The following is a 6,031-nucleotide window of genomic DNA, read 5'->3' on the forward strand; positions in this document are numbered from 1 at the left end:
TAGTCTTTTATCTATCTCATGATAATAGTTCACTTTAATTGCTACAAGAAACAAAGAATAAAAAATATTTAAATATATATAACCTATCATGCTGAACCTTTTATGTGAAGATAGGGTTATCTTTCCTCACCCTTGCAAGAGACCATCTTATAACTTTATGCATAGATTTGTAGGATTTTCATGATTTTTATACTGTGTTCCTAGGAATGATACTGAAGATAAACTTAAGTATCCATAGTGTATAATATGCAACATAGAAGATCTGAGGCTAGTACTTTAAATTTAATGGTCAAACTAATTTAGTTTTTTCTAACTGCCCTAGACGAGCACAGTGTTGCAAGGAACAGGTACTCCTCTGAAAGGAACAGGGAGTAATTTTCTTTACTCCTCACTCAGAGAACACTATTAATTCTTAAAGTGGAAAGGGGTTATTTGGTTATAACACTCAATACAACAGGACATTCCTCCCCTTCCTTTCTTGCTTGGTGACCCACCTGATGCACCCATTAGGGAAAGGCCCTATTTTGTGACCAACTCTGAAGCATGTCATACCTAAAAGGTACAAAAAGGCTTCAAAGGACTGTGCTTATTCCTGGGAGAAGCAATTATCAGAAATATATTAATGTCTAAAGCTATAATGTAAGAGACAATTCTTGAGGCAGAAGGAAGCCTTCCTCACTGATATTAGGAATAAGCAGAGGAAAGAATGGTGGAAGCTGTCTGGTAATCCTCAGTGTTCAAATATAGTTACTAAAGTAGTCATTCCGGATCTGTGTGATAACTTCCCATATATGTTGTGGCTTCAGAAATGCACAAGACAAGGACTTCAGGCTGACCGGCTGGGATTTTTTCAACATTTGACATTAACTCCCTACCAAACAGGTGCCTACATCTGAGCTGGTCAGCTAGACTCCCTCACAGACCCATTCCTAAAATGTGATTTTTGTCTGTGATTTCAGAAAACTGGCCCAGAAAGGGACTAGTTGTACCTAGAACAAACCTGCTTCTTTCTAGTGTCTTTAAAAGGAGTCTAAACTCCCCATTGAGACAGAGATGGCTACAGCGTGTCTTAACAGACGGTGAGATGACCCTTGCACAAAAGAGCAGGCATGCTGCATAAGAGTGTTCACCCCAAGTGCGGTACTGCAGCTCTTCTGCCATAGGAACAAATGTTCTTGTGAATAAAGTCAGATGAAGAGTTTTGTAATGCTCAGAGATGATGGAAATAGAAATAGAATTTCTCAAATAAAAAAAAGTTATTGCCCAAGGCAAGCTTTTATTAGCATTTTGTCTCCTCTTAGTACAGTTCAGTGAGTAAATTCGTTGCTAATGGTTCACAAAGAAGTTACTGCAATACATGTTACCCCTCCCCCCCCACTCCCCAAGCTACCTATACAAAAGGCTCGTATGGTTCTCATTGCCGTGTCTTTCAAAATACCCACCTTCCATAGCTGACACAGAAGGCTAAGTTAGTGTGCAGTGCATTTGCTGAGCCACAGTGGCTTACAGTGGTTGAGGATGGGAGTAGCTAAACTGTGGATTTGTTCCCATTGTATGCTACTTAACATAATAATTGAAATCTAGATTATCCTCTTCACAACAACAAATGTCTTTTTTTTTTTTTTTTTTTTTTTCCCCCCCCCCCCTCCTGATACACCATTTTTAGCTGGAGAGTCTAGAAGGTCCCAAGTGTTATGTTTTCCGCTTCTTTGATGTAAGATATTATATAATGTATTGCCTGTCATGCCCTTGGAAGAGGACTTCTTGTTCATTGATTGTTTACACAAAACAGAAATGCACAATTCTCTGACAATGAGAATCTGACTAATCAGTGTGACACTTGCAAAAGTAATCACTGATTACAGAAGGGCATGTAGAGATTGAGCTCAAACTGCAGATGTTATAAAATATCAACACACCCAGCAGAAATATAGAACCATAACTTATAGGGAAATTTTCCAAATAGTCCAGCTTCTTTTCAATTTTTGAAGATCTCTCTAGACTTGTGACTCTTCACCCCATCGTTAGCTTTGACAAGGTTAGCTGATTTCCCTAGTGCTTTCTCACCTCAGTCATTTTAGTCATTCCTCTGGATATGGCTTGGACTTGCCATTGAGTCCAGCTGAAAACTAAGGTTCCCCTTAAGCTGATCAGTGCTGTAGCAATATGTAAAATATAACCACAGACCTGCAGTTCACATGTCTGCTTGTGTTGCAGAAGTTCAGGAGTTACCAGCTGGTCACTGGTGATTACCCACCTCCCCTACTCCCTTCCATTTAAATAAAATGAGCAAAAGGATAAATTCACCTATGCTTGTCATACAAAACTTCTCAGGGAGCTGAAAGGTTGGCTGTAAATCATCCTTTTCCTGGGTTAAGAAAAGGTTGTTCAAATTTGTAGCTCTAGAAACATGCTTATGGGTATGATCTCAAACTATTAGTGGTCTATTTTCTTGCTCCAGACTGAACACAAAATCTCTCAGTAGACTAATTAATCTTTATGCACTTATTAACTTCATGGGATTTTTGGAAGCAGAAAGAAAAGTGGTAACTGAGTATCCAACTATAGCTCTGACTTGCTGAGAAGCTCAAACACTGAAACCTTGCTTAAACTAGACTGAAATATGATCAGAACTCAGCCCATATCTAATAACTACTCCTAAATGGCAGTGATAGCATTAGGCTAGTTCCCCAACTGCCACTCTTGGCAGAACAAGATGGGTTATATAAGATGACTTTGCATAAATGCATAATAGCAGATAATGGAAATTCAACACCTTCCAGAAGTGACCTGGGAAAGGCAATCAGTACAATGTATTTCATTATTAGAGACTACCATTGAGTGTTGGAAATTTGGGAGTTCAGGATTATTTTATTCCTGGTTCTACTGGGTAATTCTAACACAGTTGATTTAACCTAGTCAGGGCTTGATTTATCTATCTGTACAATGAATGCAAAATTGACTCAAACTTTTAAGAGATATTAACAGACTCAATGCTAGATGGGAGTTCTGCTTTTTTCCCCATTTTTCCCCTCAGGAGTCTGACACTGCCACTAGGCAGGAATAGTGTTGTCTTTACAAAGGACTGAGCCCTCTGCGGTAATGAAAGAGTAGAGAAAAGGACAATTTCATCTCTGTTTGGTTGCTCTCTGGTGCAATACTGGGAATATTAGAAAATGTAATTTTTCTGTGTATTACTAAGAAAATATTAAGATTTCACTGCTGAAGAGCAGTAGGGAGGGGCAAGTGATTCTGTTGATATAGCTGTCAACGTTCAGAACTTGAGGTGTTTTACAGCAAAGATTTTTAAGAATCTGATATTCCAAATCTCTATCCAGCATCAATTGCAGCAGAAACTCTCTCTGAATAATTTGCATAGCAACTGTTGCTAAGAAAAAAACCTGCAGCCTAAACCAAAATTCTGATAAATTCAAATCCTATCAGCATTTCCAGCAGCTGGAAAAGACTAAATATACATAGTTCAAATGGCTGGCTTCCTCCAGCAATGGTATTTTTAGATGCTTCAAAGAAAAATAATGATTCGGAACACAAATATTCTTGCTATATATAAGCTTTGGGGGAGGGGAGAATGGCCATATCAAGGCAACAGAGCACTTAGGTTTCAGATATGTTATCTGACCATGGGCGTAATTCATGTCTGAAATCAGATGCACCTGCTCAAGTAAAGTAACTGTTGTTCAGAGGAAGCTTCTGCCTCCTCCAGGCTCAAGCACCCTTCAAAGTGGCAAAATGGCTGTTTTCACTAAGGCCTCTGAATCAAAACATAAACCATCCCGAATTTATGATGCTCCCCTTGTTAAGAAGTGATCCCAAGTCACAATGGAAGGCAATGGAGATCCTCAGTTTGCTCCCCACACACCACTCCTAGCTGAGTTGTGTTCACAAGTACTTGAAGCAGTAATTTATCTCCCTAAAGATTTCCTCTGGTGGGATGTTTCTGGGACAGTGCACTTCCATAACCATCTGGAGTAAAATAATGAAAAGTTAGAGAGAAATACAGGCCCTATTTCCTTTAGTAAAAGAAAAAAACCCCCAAAACATAAATGACCATAGTGTGGAATGCATGGATAAAATCTCGTGTTGACTCACAGAAAAGACTGGAGTGCTGTAAGCCGCCAACAACACTGCTGAATGAGTCCAAACCAAATAAATCTGAAATTATCATCTATTTCAGCAAAGACCCTCTTAAGTCTCTGGCCCTTTGGTGTGACAAACCTATCATAGGCAAGGTCCAGGATTAGTCATAGATTGGACTATGTAAATTGACGACAGGATTGCCCAGAAGAAGGAACTAAATATCTGCACTGTAAAAATAAGGATGTTCATACTTTGTTCTCTAAACCAGACTTCTTGTCAAGTAGACTCCTTCATCTGCTGCTAAAGGAAAGACACGTTCTTTTTGTTGGTATCAGGCACAACCATGCTGTTTGCAGAAAACAGGCAAAATAGAAAGAAATGACTGTTAGATCTTTTCTCTTTTTCTAATGGAAAAGAGTAATTTCTCCTTCTAAATGCATGAAAAGATATTTTTGCATAATGCTAAATCTATGTATGTGTATGTATGTGTAACTGAACTCCACGTGCTTTGCCAGCAGACTCATGTGGCTGAAAATTTTCTAATGATTTTTGTAGTTCTTTGGAAGTTATTGCTTAAGTATTTTTTTTTATTAAAAAAAAGCCATTTTATTTCTCAAGTTCCTGGGATCTGCCTGGAGCATTACTAAAACAAGCATGCTGGCCATACCCACTAACCAAACACAAACTGCTTCAGGGCATATCTGCCCTTATGGGCAGCCCATCTAGTTTGTCCCATTTGCATGTGAAGTGGTTATAATGCTTTCACTGGCACTGAAGGAAGCAGCAGCCACTACCCCATTTCAGGTCACTGATAAAAGAGCTTAACATTGCACTTTGCTCAAGGTATCTTTTTAAAAAAGGTTCAGCCAGAACATATTTTTCTCTGTATGTCTGGGGCAATGTCTACGAGAGCTCAGAGGCTTTAAGAAGTACACAAATCTTGGAAACTTACTCGGTGAATTTTCTGAGGTTTATCAGCAAATTTTCTAGTTCCTCTTTACATTGTCATTTGGCTAAATTTTTCTAGTTGCTGCTTTTCAGGTTGAACTGTCTTCCTCCATCAAAAATAACAAAAATGGTCTCACTGACTCTCATCCTTCAGATGTTGCTGCAAAAATTAGAAGCAACGTGTGTTACTAATCCCCTTTCAGTACCATTTGAAAAGTACTGTAGCAGTTGAATGACATCTGCTTGGATGGGTCTAGTGGACTATGCCTGCACGGCAGGACACAACACTACTATTTAGCTGGGCATAGGTGTCCCCACATCATGGCAAAAACCAACACACAAATCCTTCCTGGCCAACACGCCAGTCCCTTGCGGTGCAAGGAAGCAGGTCGTGCAAGAATGGCGATGAAGGCTGGAGTTCTGAGCTGATAGGGGAAGACCAGCGCTTTTGGGTATGCTGTGAATCACATCTCCTGTTCCATTCAGATACAGCCAGGAGTCTCCAGCATTTGCTTACTCCTGCTGTGCCCCCAGCAGTCCTCAAAGGTGGTGTCTGTATGCTGTGAAGTGGTGTGTGCTGGATTTTTCACACTTTTTACATAACTTCAGACCTGCTGGCACTAGCTGTCAGCCAGTACAGGAAACTTCTGCAAAAATTTCAGGACATCTCTGTGCCCATAAAGAATGGAAAGGACTTTTTTCCTTTGAATGAAAGCTTAATGTCCTATATGTAACTCATGTTTCTGTGGCATTGGCAACGTCTTATGGAAATGAAGCCACTTATGAATTTTATTTTTTTTTTTTTACATTTTGCAGTGCATGATAGCCTCTCTAAAGTAAGGATCAGAGGCAATAGCCTAGACTCTGTGCTTCCTCAGGGAAGAGGAGGTATTGCAGTCAAACAGGCGTGACACTTGGCAGTTTGAACAAGGTCTAAACAGTCTAGAAAGCAGCAAAGACAAGATGCACAAGGAAAGAACAATAT

This window comes from Egretta garzetta, unplaced genomic scaffold, assembly GCF_000687185.1.
Source record: "Egretta garzetta isolate BGI_Z169 unplaced genomic scaffold, ASM68718v1 scaffold209, whole genome shotgun sequence".
NCBI classification, from domain to species: domain Eukaryota; kingdom Metazoa; phylum Chordata; class Aves; order Pelecaniformes; family Ardeidae; genus Egretta; species Egretta garzetta.